Below are 15925 nucleotides of genomic sequence, written 5' to 3'. Positions count from 1 at the left end.
GATTCAAAGTGGCTTTGTAACTGAATTGACATCACACCTGGGTGTCGCTCCCCCTCTTCGTGGAGGAGCAACACTAAACCCTGCCTAGGCTTCATATCCGAGTCACGGCACCATTATGTCGCTCCCCGTCTTCGTGGAGGAACGACACAAGACCCTGCGCTGTTCTTTCGTCTGCTCGGCCCTCCCCGGGTTTGCTGCTGGTTCTTCCCGGGTTGGCTACTATCCCTTCCACCTCCGTGGAAGGGCAGTTCCCCCTGGCCACATTCCCCACTTCCGCAGGGGAGCGGCACACCGCCGGCCGGCTCTCTCGGGGGCTGCACAGGTGTTCCTTCAGCTAGATGTTCCCCTTAGATGTTCCTCGTGCATGCCGTCTCTCTCCTCCTTTATAGTCCTCCTCCGCCAATCCTAACTCGGCTGCCCACACGCCGAGTACGCTGCTCTCCAATCAGGAGCAAGTCCTACAGTTTATTGGTTGAACTGGAGGCAGCTGTGCGGAAGCTGTTTACTTCTCTCCCAGCGCCATATTGTGGGAGAGCAGATGCATAGAATAAGTCTTAATTCCAGTAACTCAGTCCAGTCCGGGCTGCTCCCCACACCTGGGGTCAAAAGAATGATTATGAGACTGTTTCCTTGTGTTGGCTGTACAAGTTTTCATCCAGATCAATGCCAGGAAAGGATGTTGAAGGACAAAAGTGACAAGCTGTACTGGACATTTTCTGTTTGTCCCTCTATGGACCCTCTCCACCACCCTGTTCTGTGCATCAATAAGCTCACCTCTCAAATTGTATTACTAGCACACTTTGCCACATGGCTTCCAGGTGAATTGACCACCAGGAGGCACTAGTTGGAGTTCAGTGGGCAGGCTAAGAGGTCAAAGTATTTATCCCTGCCCCTACAGGCTGTGATTTCTTCCTCCCTCCCCTTTCCTCCCTCCTTCCCTTCCTCCCTTCCTCCACTTGCTTTTCTTTCTTTCTTTTCTTTCTTTCTTTCTTTCTTTCTTTCTTTCTTTCTTTCTTTCTTTCTTTCTTTCTTTCTTTCTTTCCTTTCTTTCTTTCTTTCTTTCTTTCTTTCTTTCTTTCTTTCTTTCTTTCTTTCTTTCTTTCTTTCTTTCTCTCTCTCTCTCTTTCCTTCCTTCCTTCCTTCCTTCCTTCCTTCCTCCCTCCCTCCCTCCCTCCCTCCCTCCCTCTCTCTCTTTCTTCCTTCCTTTCTTCCTTTCCCCAGAAACCTTTTATTTGAGTTGTATAAACTGCATACATTTCATAAATAGAACATTAGGAACATAGTGATTCTTCCTACCCTACCCGCCTTGATAGTGCCTTCTTCCCTCACCTAAAGGCACACACTGATGGTCCCTATCAGTGGTCTCATGGTTCCAGTTTTGGTGACTATGCCCTTACTTTGGTTCTTCTTGGATTAGGGGTGATAACAGTTTTTTTTTTTTTAAAGCTTATTTATTTATTTGAAAGGCAGAGTTGCAGATAGAGAAGGGGAGAGAGAGAGAGAGAGAGAATCTTCCATCCTCTGGTTCACTCCCCAAATGGCCACAATGGCTGGGGCTGGGTCAGACCAAAGACAGGATCCAGGGACTTCATCCAGGTCTCCCACATAGGTGGCAGGGGCCCAAACACTTGGGACATCTGCTGCTGATTTCCCAGGTGTGTTAGCAGGGCTCTGGATTGGAAGTGGAGGAGCTAGAACTTGAACGGGGGTCCATATTGGATGCCATTAACACAGGCAGTGTCTTAACCAACTATTCAACAGTGCTGCCCAAGAATAGTTTTCTACTCCTGCTATAGGAAAGTTTGTGTTCTCTTTGAAGCCCTTGGGTTCTTTGACCATGCCTACAACTTTGTAAAGCTTCTTCAATATCCTTTGGAGTGTGATATCGGCTTCTGCTGGAACCTTGACTAATACTAGAAGGAAATAGTGTGGCATAAAAATCAAGAAGGGTGGACGTTAATTAAAACATGAATGGCATGTAGGCAGCAAGCAACAGATTTTATTTTATTGTAAATTTATTGAGAAGTTGATGATTTCCAGCAGGGTAATAGTATATTCTTGTTTGCTTTTGGGAAAAAAATTATTACGCTGGTGTCTAGGGAGAGAAGGGATTTGAAGAGCACACACATGCATGCACATACATACAAATCAATTGTAATAGAATCATTTTATATTAATTGCTAAGACATTTCAATGTTCATTTTATCATAGACACTTTGTAAAACTGCTCTTTTTGGCTGGTGCCGCTGCTCAATAGGCTAATCCTCCACCTGCGGCGCCGGCACACCGGGTTCTAGTCCCGGTCGGGGCGCCAGATTCTGTCCCGGTTGCCCCTCTTCCAGGCCAGCTCTCTGCTGTGGCCCGGGAGTGCAGTGGAGGATGGCCCAAGTGCTTGGCCCTGCACCTGCATGGGAGACCAGGATAAGCACCTGGCTCCTGGCTTCGGATCAGCGCTGTGTGCAGGCCATAGTGCACCGGCTGCAGCGGCCATTAGGGGGTGAACCAACGGCAAAAGGAAGACCTTTCTCTCTGTCTCTCTCTCTCTCTCACTGTCCATTCTGCCTGTCAAAAAAACAAAAACAAAAACAAAAAACAAAAAACAAAAAAAAAACTGCTCTTTCTTTTCTTTTTTTAAAAAACTTTTCTTTAATAAATATAAATTTTGAAAGTACAACTTTTGGATTATAGAGGTTCTTCCCCCCGTAACCATCCTCCCATCCCATCTCCTACTTCCTCTCCCATCCCATTCTTCATTAAGATTCATTTTTAATTATCTTTATATACAAAAGATCAACTTGGTATATCTTAAATAAAGATTTCAACAGTTTGCACCCACACGGACACACAAAGTATAAAGTGCTGTTTGAAGACTATTTTTACCATTGTTTCTCATAGTACAACACATTAAGGACAGAGATCCTACATGGGGAGTAAGTGCACAGTGACTCCTGTTGTTGATTTAACAATTGACCCTCTTATTTATGATGTCAGTAATCACCCGAGGCTTTTGTCATGAGCTGCCAAAGCTATGGAAGCCTCTTGAAAACTCTTTTTTAAAACAATATTTTTTATTATTTTCATTCTATTGCAAAGGCAGGAAATTGGAGGAAAGAGAAGAGAAAGAGATAGAGACAGTTATTCCATCCACTGTTTCACTCTGCATATGCGTACAACAGCCAGGAGTGGGCCAGGTTGATGCTAGGAGCCTGGAATTCCATTGAGGTTTCCAATGTGGGTGACAGGGACTGAACTATTTAAGCCATTACCTGCTGCCTCCTATTTTACGTATTAGTAAGAAGCTGGTTTGTGGGCAGAGGAGCTGAGACTCTATCCAAGCATTTTGACATGAGATGTGGATGTTCTACATGATGTTTTAACTGCGATACCAAACAACCATCCCAGCAGACATTGTTTTAAACTATGGTACATATATTATTCTGCATATCTTTTCAATGAGGTTATCATTTCCTTTTTTGAGATGGAAACAATGAGGCACAGAAGTCAAGCTACTTGCACAATAATACATTTATTGCTGATTCAGATCATGGATAGCCTTCAGTAGAATTTTTGTCCCAGCCCTACAAGGTCTTGCCCCCTATCTGGCAATGGTAACCATTTGCAAAAGGCCATTCCACTGTTGTATCAAGGCAGCTGCTTCAGGTTGGTGGGGAACATAGTAAGATCAATAAATTCCATGAGCATAGGCTCACTGATGTACTTCATTTACTGTGAAGTGAGTTACTTGATCAGAAACAATACTGTGTGGGATATTATAAGGGTGGATAAAGCCCAAGAAGACTTCAAATGTTCATGGAATAAAAGGAGCAAAAGAAAAATTTATTGTAGGATAATTTTTTTTGAAATCCACATGTAGTTTTTCATTATATTTATTTTCCATGAATGTATATGGATCTTCAAAAAGTTCATGGAAAATGCCTATTATGAAAAAGCTGTACATGAAATACATTCAAAAACTTCATAGGAATGCATATTATGGAAAAACTGACTGGGTTTCAACGTTTTTTTGTACCAAGGTCAACTTACCTTTTATTTCATTTTTCTGTGAATTTTTTTAACATTTATTTTATGCATTTGAAAGTTACAGAGGGAGGGAGAAACACACAGAGAGAGGTCTTCTATCTGATGGTTCACTCCCCAAATGGCTGTAACACCTGGAGCTGAGCTGATCCAAAGCTAGGAGCCAGGACTTCTTCTGTGTCTCCCACATGGGTACAGGGGCCTGGGAACTTGAGCCACCCTCAACTGCTTTCCCAGGTACATTAGCAGGGAGCTGGTTTGGAAATGGAGCAGCTGGGACTCAAACTGGAACCCATATGGGATGCCTGTGCTACAAGCCGGGTCTTTAATCCACTGTGCCACAGCACTGGGTTCCCTGTGACTATTTTACAATGCACTTATCAGTTTTGGTGGAAGCAGTGCATTCAGGAAAGGTGAATCCGTATCCAGATGTCTATTCCAGGAGACAAAGTATTGCCCCTTCCATGATGGAAGAGGTCTCATGTAATCAACCTGCTACCAGGTAATTGGCTGATTACCCTGGGAAGGATATCATTTTGGCAACTCTGTTAGTCTCTAGTTCTAGTAGATTGGGCTCTAGGTAGGGGCCATAGTTAGAGTCAGTCTTGGTAAGGGGAAACACATGTTTCCAGGGCCATTGATAACCTCCATTCCTGCCACCATGGCCATTTTATTCATGGGCCCATTGGGCAGTGAAAATGGTGTTTAGGGAAAGAGGCTGACTGAGGCATTTTATCCACTTGATTATTAAAATCCTACAGTGAGGTCACCCTTTGGTGTTCATTCACAACAACACAGGTATTTCACTTTTTTGCCCATTCAAAAAGTGTTCACATTATTTTCCCCTAAATTTCCTTGTCACCAATTTTCCAATCATGTTTCTTCCAAATCCCTGAACATCAAAAATTATTCATAGCCATTTATTGGTATAAATTGCATAATTTATAATTATATATAATTACAGACCTGGCTATTTCTCATTCCAAGCAGAGTACACAGTTGTTGTATGGCCTAAAGTTCTCACACAGGTTTTCCTTCACCACTGTCCTTTAGGAATATTCCAGAAAGGAGAACTCAGTAAGCGGGTTGGGGTAACACACCCAAATGAGGTCTGTGTTACCTCCCAAATCCAAAGAGTACCTTACGGCATCTTTTGTCATTCTTTGGTTGTAGAAAGGGCCATATTCAACTACCTATGGTTTACCTTGAAAGGGAAATCTCAATGTGCCTCTCATCTTGTGAGACACGTAAGAATTTCATTGAGGTGGGAGGCTCCTGAATTTTTGTTGGATATATTTGAAACTTTCTAAAATGCAAATGTCTTGCCAGTAAGTCAGCAGTTACTAATTTTCACTTGCTATGTCCAGTCAGCATTCTGTCACCAGTGTAATGGTTGGGTGAGATGTCTTGTGGAAAGGACAGGTGATCAAGATCCTTGTGAACTAAATTATGACATACTGAAGCCGATATAACCCTGAGGTGGGAGAGTGAAAGTGTACTACTAACTTTACCAGCTAAGAGCAACTGTTTCTAGGGGTCTTTATTAACAGGTATCAGGAACAAAGCATTCAACAGATCAAGGGCTCCATACCAAGTGCCGGTTACCTACCATGTGAATTTGTTCAAGCAGTGAAACCACATCTAGTACAGCAGCTGCAGTTGGAGTCAACTCCTGATCAAGCTTATGATCCTTGAGTGCCATTTTCCCAGATCCATGTATTTTCTCCACAGACTACATAGGACAGTTGAATGGGGATGAGTGGGAATCACCTCCTCTGCATCTTTCAAGTTCTTGACAGTGAAACCCGTCTAGGGATATAGTAATATTTTTTGTTTACTATTTTCCTAGGTAATGGCAGTTCTGGTGGCTTCTACTTGGCTTTTCCCTCCATGATGACCCTTATTCCACATGTCAGGGAATAATTGTGAGGATTCTGCTAGCTGTTGAATTAGTCTATTCCAATTATGTAATCTAGACCTGAAGAAGTGACCACAGGATGGTTTTGGGGACCCACTGGGCCCACTGTGAGATGGACCTGAGCTAAAACTCTAGTTCACCTGATCTCCGTATAAGCCTCTACTTTGACTTGTAGGTCATGGTGATCTTCGTATCTGATTCTATAGGAGGGGGTGTATGTTGGGGAGAAATAGAAGGAAAGGAAAAGGGAAAAGCATATACAGATAAACCAAATGGGCTGGTTTGCAAAGTTTGCAAAGATTAGAATATTGAGATTTAGAATCTCAGGAGCAACTGTGGGGACACTAAGAACAAGAGAGGAGATGTCTAAAAGTACTGCTAAAGGTTATGAATAGTTTTCTATTTAATGCTCTCGTCACATATGGATAGAAGTGGATATTATTTTCAAATTGTTTATGATGATTGGCCTGTGTCTCTTTTTAATGCAATAATCCACTAGAATTGACCATATGTTTTATATTTGTGTTATACTTAAATAAACATTACATTTTTTTAATATCACATTACCTGCAAGAAGGATTATTTAGAGATTTTTGCATAGTAGCCTTTTTTCCTTTCAGGGAACATATTCAGCTGAACTTATGAAAAAATAAAGATAGCATATGTATAGTAATAGTTATATGTTAAGAATTCATAAAAGTTGTATAATTATTTGTATACAATAATGTATAATCCATGTTAAGGCATATTTATTTCAAGATTGCTGCTTCTCTGGAAACTCTGGACTTCACAAAAGATATTATAAATAGTTTTCTCTTTTTGTATGTAAGCTCCATTAGGCAAGTGACTCAATGCTGTGGCACAGGTGGCTAGAATAGTATTTGGAACATAACAGGTGTTCAATAAATTTATGATAAATGGGTTAGTAAGTGAAGGAAAATGAACTTGTCAAACCATTTTGGCCCTCCAACTAAGAAATGTTAGAAATATAAATGAATTTAGTCTAGTTGAAAATAGAATTTAGCTAATATTTTTAATAGAAATTGCTTTATAGCATTTTTTCTTATAATAACATTTATTTTGGTATTACTAGTGGGAAATTATTTTTGTTCAAATAGCAATACCTACTTTAGCTCCATAAACCCTTATGTTTAAAAAAAGCCAAGATAAGCAAACAAAAATATCTATTCATATCTTTCCCAAGATACAGAAGTGATCAGCAACTTTTAGGTCATTTTATTTAATAGGTACAAGTGTATCATAGACATAGACATATAGTTAGATGAACTTCGCTTGATTCAGTGATAAATTCACAGGAGTGACAGGCTAATGATAAGTGTCTTAGCATCTTGGGATCACTTCCCTTGTAGAATCATTTCTTTTCCAGGATAAATTAAGAGTGCTCATTTTTATCAGATAACCATAAATATATCACAGCAAATTTACCTTTAGGGGTTTACTGGTGCTTGTTTAGATGCTGAAGGCAATGCATTAGGAACTGATGGTGACAGATTCTTATCCAATCAGTTCCTGATGCAGTATCTGCGACATCAAAAACTGTAATAATTAGGTTAAATGTCATTTATTTCCAAATGCAGTAACTTTGTTCTTTTTTGTACCTTCACATAAAATTTTGAGTTAGGAAATTCTTTTTAATGCAAATCTGAAGTCACTCTAATGTATAAATTCCTCAATTTATCAAGAGGGATAAATATAATGTATGTAAGACTCAGTATAATCATTTATTTCATGGCAAAATAGTGTGGAATAATTTTTTACACAGGGTCTTTTTAAAATAACTTTTATTGGGACATTCATCCCTCCCTTTTAATGATAATTTTTAAAACATTAAAACCATATATGGGAGCCAGCACTGCGGCGAAGCAGGTAAAAGCCAGCGCCTGTAGTGCCAGTATTCCATATGGACACTGGTTCAAGTCCTGGCTGCCTCAATTCCGATCCAGCTCTCTGCTATGGTCTGGGAAAGCAGTAGAAGATGGCCCACATCCGTAGGCCCCTGCACCCATGTGGGATGCATGGAGGATGCTCGAAGCTCCTGGCTTCGGATTGGCCCAACTCCAGCTTTTGTGGCCACTTGGGGAGTAAACCAGTGGGTGGAAGATCTTGCTTGCTCACTCGCTCGCTCTCTCTGCCTCTGCCTCTCTATAACTCTGCCTTTCAAATAAATATTTTTTTTGACAGGCAGATTTAGACAGTGATAGAGAGAGAGACAGAGAGAAAAGTCTTCCTACCTGTTGGTTCACCCCCCAAATGGCCGCTACGGCCAGTGTGCTGTGGCTGGTGCGCTGCGCTGATCTGAAGCCAGGAGCCAGGTGCTTCCTCCTGGTCCCCCATGTGGGTGCAGGGCCCAAGCACTTGGGCCATCCTCCACTGCCTTCCCGGGCCACAGCAGAGAGCTGGACTGGAAGAGGAGCAACCAGGACAGAATCCGGCACCCCAACCGGGATTAGAACCTGGGGTGCTGGTGCTGCAGGTGGAGGATTAGCCAAATAAATCTTTAAAAAATATAAAAAACATATTTGAATGACAGTTCTGATGCCATTTAACTTAATTTCAGATTTATTGATAAGAGTAAACTGTATTTCATTTTCAAGATAAATGTATCATGTCCCTACTTTATTGGGATATAATTGGAGTATTAAAGTAGCACATAATTAATATATACAATTTGGTGATTAGGGCATATGTATACAGTTGTGTTTCCATCACCGTGATCAAGGTAATAAACATATCCATTACTTCCAAAAATTTCTTGGCTGATCTTGCCAATTTAACCACATAATAGTTCTAACTCATAGAAATAAAGTTTGAATTGGAATTGGCAGATATGAAGAATGTAGAGATTAAACATACAAGCCAAAGAGTATAGCTGGTTTCCTATGTCACCTTTGCGGAACCTTTAGAAAATTCTAATTAATTGTATAGAATTCTCCAAATATAGAATGAACAAAGGACTCTAATATTACTTAGCAAACTCATAATTCTTCCTAATGGAACTTCTGGCTAACATGAACTATTCTTTTTTTTTTTTTTTTTTTTTTTTTTTTGACAGGCAGAGTTAGACAGTGATAGAGAGACAAAGTTCTTCCTTTTCCGTTGGTTCACCCCCCAAGTGGCCGCTACGGCTGGTGCGCTGCGCCGATCTGAAGCCAGGAGCCAGGTACTTCCTCCTGGTCCCCCATGTGGGTGCAGGGCCCAAGCACTTGGGCCATCCTCCACTGCCTTCCCGGGCCACAGCAGAGAGCTGGACTGGAAGAGGAGCAACTGGGACTAGATCCTGGCACCCATATGGGATGCCGGCGCCACAGGCGGAGGATTAACCAAGTGAGCCACAGTGCTGGCCAACATGAACTATTCTGAACATAAAGGGTAGGAAATGATTGGGAAGGAGATTTGTAAGTAGAAAAGAGGTGAAGCTGAGGGGTGGAGACCATAAAGATAGAAACCAAAAGTCCATTTATTGCTATATGTTAAATCTTTAGATTCCACATAGACCAGAGAGTTAAGGTTTTTATTTGCTAAGTTGTGAGTACACTAAAGTACTCTAAGAAATAATTTACATCTTTTCTCCCCTACTTCCTTCTGAAGCTCTTATCTATGACCAGATATATTAATTCGATTGCATATAGATGTTTTCTTAAGATTTATAAGCCTTTTATAGATATTTTATTTGGAGAAGGAACACCAAGAGAAGAACTTAAAATGTTGGCCACCATGATGTTTCCCTGCAGATCTGTAGATATAGTTTCAGGTTTTGCAACTAGATTGGACAGATTATGAATTGGATTATCAACTCAAGGAGTGGCTGGGAAATCACTGGTATTGTGTCATTTGTGTAGTGGGATGGAATGTGATAAAGAAATCAAAGTAGATGGAGAACAGGGTCCCTCAAGATTTGGTTTTTCAAATATGCTCTATGTGATCCTCTCCAAGTGCTATCATTTGTCAGAAATAAGAGGACAGGAGCCTGATTTCCCTCCATGACATAATTCTGAGTTTCTGACAGCCTCCTGGAGTGCCTATTCCAAGACTGCAACAAGTTTAAAAAGCCCTGAAGACTGCAATATGGTGTCTGGGATGATTGGATAAAGGAATGTCATCTTTCTTACAAGCTGCTGTAGGGAATCAGGTGGGGAAGGAGGGATTCATAGAGATGAGTGAAAAGTTCCTCCAGGCTATAGATTCTTAAAGTTGAGGACACAGAAAATTTTCTAGGGGCTTGTTAAAATACGAATTGCTCGGGCCTGCTATTAGCTTCTGACAGTAGATTTGGGATGGGGTCCAAGAATTGGCATTTTTTAAAAAAGATTTATTTATTTATTTGAAAGGCAGAGTTACAGAGGCAGAGGCAAAGAGAGAGGTCTTCCATCCAGTGGTTCACTCCCCAGATGGCTGCAACAGCTGGAGTTGTGCTGATCTGAAGCCAGGAACCTGGAGCTTCTTCCAGGTCTCCCACATGGGTGCAGGAGCCCAAGCACTTGGGACATCTTCTACTGCTTTCCAAGGCTGTAGCAGAGAGCTGGATTGGAAGTGGGGCAGTTGGAACTCAAACCAGCACCCATATGGGATGCCACTACACCACGGCACCAGTCCAGGAATTGGCGTTTTTATCAACTTTCCTGGTGTTGTGGTCCAGGGGCCATACTTTGTGAACTGCTTTCAGTCTAGTCAAAGACTATCCAAGTTATGAGAACTGGGTGATCTTAAACAGAACCTTGGCAAGTGAATGTGATGATCTGATAGATTAAAGGCCAGAACTGAGCAGCGATAGATGTCCTAGTAATGTCCTAGTTTAGGAACATTACATTTTGGCATCACTAGGTAAGTACTGTAGGTCTTTCAGGAGCACATTTACAACTTGCTTCCTATTTTCATTGCTTTTTACTCCAGAAAAATCATGAGATAGAATCTACTCCATTCTCTGCTTAATTAGTTATTACTTGAGTTTGAGATCATAGTCAGGGGCCTTGTAGAGAGAGAAAACCTATAGTAAAGGAAGACAACTCAAGGGACTGGCTGCTATAAAATAGAGAATCTTAAAATCCAGGTCGCAGTTTTGAGCAATTTTTGGAGCATTGTATAGGTTTAAGGGCATTTTCTAGTAATTGAGACACCTACACCAGAACTAAGAAGAAGGTGGTCAGTCTTTCTAGAGTATTTCTTGAGTTTTTCCAAATAAATCCTCATGGTATACCCATGCCAGGTTATAAACCTGCCTAGAGTTAATCCAAACCCTCCCTTCTCCCACAGTTATTGCTCGTTCTTGAAATCTCTACTGCTTAGTCTAGATGAAGTCTCCTCATCTTATGCTTATAGCAATTAACCATTTATAATTACAATGGCAATACTTACACAGTTGATTTAATGACCAATTCTCCCAGTAGATTGAAGGCAGGAATGTTTTGTTTTCTGCTACATTCCCAATACAGAGCCTGATACCTCACTAGCACTAAGTACTTATTGAATGGAAAATGAAGAGCAACATTGTTTTATGGTGAGCAGAACTTGAAGCTAGGTTTTCTTCTTGAAGCAAGGGTCAAGCATGTTGGCTGAGCTCAGCATCTGCCCCATCCTTACTCCTTCCAAGGCACTATAATCATTGGCAATAGGGTGTGGGATGCAAGTGCAGCAGGTTTTGGGACTAAGAACTAAATAATCCCACAAACTCCAAAGTAGAGTGTGGTTATTTGGAAGTCTCAGTTTCAAGGATTATCCAAAAGAATGGTGGGGTTACTATTTGGAGGGATTCTGGTTGATTTAGTCCTGAACCTATAACCAGGTAAGGATTCTGTATTCTGATCTACCTAATGGTAGATATATAGGGCTTGGATAAGATGGTAAGCTTTAGAGCTTATGGAGACCTTGCAGTGGTCACTGAAAACACAAGCTATTTTTTATTGTTTTGTTTGGTTGTTTTGGCATTGATTTATTTGGTGAGTGATATTGCCAAAGGAAAAAAAAAAAAGGATTTTTCTGGGCACTCACTAACCATTCCCCTTCCAGTAGTATAGCATAGAGGAGGTCCACAGAAAGTTCTAATCTGGATTTCTACAGAAGGTAGACAAGAAAGAGCCTGAGGCTACTTTGCAGCTCTTATGGGGGTTGTTTCTAGAATGTGCCCAACTGTTTTGACTGTCAGTAATTTCATAGGCCTTCTTGGTGGCAGAAGGGGTTATTACTGGCCTGGTCTGAGCCTGCCCACGTTCTTTGCTGCTGCTTTTCAGTTGCTGAGGACAATAAAGTCCTGTAAAGGCAGAAGCGGGCCATCTGGTTACCTTGTTCTCAATAACAGAGTGAAAACTGCCCTCAAATGTGTTTTTCCTCAAAGTACAAGGCTCTCTGCAGCAACTGAAGGGCTGGTTTTGCCTCCTATACTAGCTTAGCTGCTAGCACTAGCTGTCTAAGGGGCCTGGAGCTCTGATTTTTAGATCAAGACTGGAATATTGATTTCATTAGGGAAATTCTGTGAAGAGATGTCCAAGGGAGTGAGCTGAGGAGGAAACCTTTGCTTAGTTGGGAAACTGTTAAGCAGTCTTGAAAGACAAGAAATCAAAGAGGGCCGGCGCCGCTGCTCACTAGGCTAATCCTCCACCTTGCGGCGCCAGCACACCGGGTTCTAGTTCCGGTTGGGGCGCCGGATTCTGTCCCAGTTGCCCTTCTTCCAGGCCAGCTCTCTGCTGTGGCCCAGGAGGGCAGTGGAGGATGGCCCAAGTGCTTGGGCTCTGCACCCCATGGGAGACCAGGAAAAGCACCTGGCTCCTGCCATCGGATCAGCGCGGTGCGCCCACGGCCATTGGAGGGTGAACCAACGGCAAAGGAAGACCTTTCTCTCTCTCTCTCTCTCTCACTGTCCACTCTGCCTGTCAAAAAATAAAAAAAAAAAAAAAAAAAAAGAAATCAAAGAGAAACCATTTGTTCTCTAGATTTTTGCCACTCTGGTGATGGTACATCTGGGGGTTCCATAGTCTACCCCCAGGGAGGAAGCCAAGGATGCTTGTAGAACATACAAGCATACAAGATTTTTCTCCCTTCTCCCAGGTGGATGTACAGTATATGCTGGGACACCTGATCAGGGCATAAGTCATGAAGCATCTAAAGATTTAGTCTTGGGATGCCTCTTTCATGGGGTCCCAAAAAGCTAAAGGCTATGGAAGGCCCACGGTCACTGTGGATCATAAGGGCAAAGCAAGTTTAGGTTTGGGGATGAGGTCTGGCATGAGCAATGCTCTGAGCTTCAATGAGGCGGGGATCCTTGATAAGACAGGAATACGTAGGCTGGAGGAGAAACAGGATGTGGCCATCCATACTGGGCAGACATAGAATTAAGATTTATAATAGCAGCTCAGGATCAGAGATTCAGTAGACATCTGTTGCTCTGGTTTGTACACTGGCAATGGGTTTTGCCTGTTGGCTCTGGATAAGAGGCCGGCTGCTTCTACCTTCATTTAGTCTTCATGGTATAGGTGAAATTGAACAAAGTCCATACTGTTGGTGCTGGCAATTGAGGTGATGAGGACTTAGTTCTCAGGAGCCCTAACAAGGTCTCAGGTAGCTAGCAAGGCAGAGCCTCACTAATGAAAAGCTGGGAGTCTCATTGTCCTCCTCCTCCAGTGAGGACTGGCATAAAGTAACTCAATTTAACAGACAATATTTTGAATGTCTCATTGACACAAATGTCAAATCCTTCGCTTACTTTGATGCTAATTATTACCAATGCAATTCTTGTACTTTTTAAGCTTAAAATGAGTCCAGACTTTATAAGATCAAATGTTCTTCTTGACATAGTGACTCAGCTAATTAGTCACCTAAAGGAGTTGGGGCTCTTGATTCTTTGAGTCAGTGTCCTTTTCATTCTTTCCCACTAGCTTTTCTTTTGGTTGTGAACTGTCTGTTCCTAAAGTTAAATGGCCAGGACATTATTTAGAACCCACAGCAAATATTTTTCTGTAGAGTTTATAAATCATTGGGCTCTAAGAAAAGCTTATTTGATCAAACTATGTGTCTGATAAACAAGTCGTGCCACTTAAACTCTCCAACTGTTTTTCACATTGCTCAACATTCGAACCCTAAATCCTTACCAATGACTTTCAGCTGCTCCAATCCTATTTCCCACCCTGTTTTCCTCTCATTTTACCCACAGCTACCACGTTGGGCTCAAACACAGTGATTCTCACCACACATTAGGATCCCCTGGGTGGTTCTTAAATCATGAAGCTCATACACCTCCCCCAGGCATTCTGATTTAATTCACCTGTAGTGGTGCCCTTCGCGTTTTCAAAAGCTGCCCCATGGCTCTGCCTGCAGAGAGCACTGTGACCATCTCAAGACAGCAGGGAAATGCTTCCTGTATGAACAAGCAGGTAAACAGGCATGGTTCCTGACCCACAGTGTGAACCCAACTCTTGTCAAATGGTTTTTACTCTGAGGAGTTACATCCGTTTTCTCTTTTTGAAAAATTTTCACCGTGAAGTGGAATTAGGAATTTTCAATGCTTGAACAAATGGTTATTTCAAGTAGCAGGAAGACCCAGATGACATTTACAAAGTTTCAAAAGATTGAAGGGCTTCAAGGAACACTGAAGATGAACTCGAACCCTCTTTTTGCTAGAAGTTAGTCGTTTCCTGCCTCATTGTTCAGTATTTGTCCTGTTAATCTGGAAATAACTAGTTCTCAGACCTCCCACTACTCAACACCAGTTTCTGGCGGGAACACTTACTTGACCATATTAATCTGCCTTGCCATAGAAATGGCATTTAATCAGATTAAGGCACACAGCCATCTACCCTTCCTAGGAACACCCAAGACATGCCAGTGAAGACATTTGAAATAGGATATTTTAATAATTGTTGTTGTTAATCTTACATTTAATTATAAGTTTGATTTTTCTGATTTGTTTTACTGGGTCAATCAAGAAGAGCATAGGCCCTGATATTACATTTGGCCTTGATATTACATGGGTCAGAAATTATACTTGTTCTGATTCTTGTTGCAGAAAACCTGTTTTCAATGTATCCAGGAGTGAACAAGAATTCAAGTTAGGTACAGCTCAGAGAGTCTTGTGATAACTTCAGCCTGAGCCACAACTGATTCTAAACTTTGATATTAATCAGACAGTTGAATATGAAACATCCGCAGAAGGAATGAGGAAGAGCATTTCAATGTGATAACCTGGGGAGCTGAAGTTTGAGGAGGGCCTGGCAGGAGCTCATCCTGTTTTGGACTGCTTGGAATTTGATGGAGTAGCACCCACAAAGACAGTGGGAGGAGTTTGCAGAGGGAAAACATTTTGGGTTCAGCTTCTAATATTTGAACTCTCTTGGCTGCAAGATTTTAAAAAACCAAGCAGTACTGAAGGAGCACCATAAGTAGCAAGTGGATCCAACAAAGCCAAATTAATTCCCAGGGCTAGTTTCCTTTCCAGTACAATAGCTCTCAGAAGAAGACTTCAGTAAGATTAAAAGAGGTTAAGCATGAAACAATAACCATTGCTTTTTTTAAAAAAGTATTTTTCTTTTTCTTGGTCATGAGGCAGAAGTGCAGTGCTCTAATTTTGGTTGCTGTGCAAATCTTGTTGATCCACAAGGGCAAGGAAATTGCTCTGTTTAGCATAACCCCAGAGACCACTGTGAGGGATTGTATGAATATCTCACAGTTGCCAGCTGAGATTAAGCCAACTCACAGCCATTCAGGTTAAACCTTCAAGAAGATTCATGTGAGCAGAGGTATGTGGGTGCCTTAGGTAGAAAATTGGCTTTATTCACTGAGTGCACCAGGCGAAATCCTGATATTGAAGAATTGAAGACTAACTGGTCTCCTTCCATTTTTCTTGATGAGATATTATCAAGCTACTCACTTTGCTGAATTTAAAAATTATTTTCTCAGATTCCTGGCATATGCATCATTACATGTAATGTTAAGAAAGTATAATCTTTGCATTTATGAAGAACT

General features: G+C 41.6%; 2 non-coding genes across 2 annotated transcripts; both read right to left on the bottom strand.

The window, feature by feature from the left end:
• Positions 1–7437: 7437 nt before the first annotated feature.
• Positions 7438–7498, bottom strand: MIR217 (microRNA mir-217). The gene has a single exon (NR_162588.1). It is a non-coding gene; the product is annotated as a microRNA mir-217 (primary transcript).
• An 8085-nt stretch (positions 7499–15583) lies between these two features.
• On the bottom strand, positions 15584–15645 carry MIR216A (microRNA mir-216a). Its single transcript, NR_162586.1, has one exon. It is a non-coding gene; the product is annotated as a microRNA mir-216a (primary transcript).
• Between the last annotated feature and the right edge of the window lie 280 nt (positions 15646–15925).

The sequence above is a fragment of the Oryctolagus cuniculus genome, chromosome 2 (genome assembly GCF_964237555.1).
Source record: "Oryctolagus cuniculus chromosome 2, mOryCun1.1, whole genome shotgun sequence".
NCBI classification, from domain to species: domain Eukaryota; kingdom Metazoa; phylum Chordata; class Mammalia; order Lagomorpha; family Leporidae; genus Oryctolagus; species Oryctolagus cuniculus.
The sequence above is the reverse complement of the archived record's forward strand: the minus strand, read 5'-3'. Positions and strand labels throughout refer to the sequence as shown.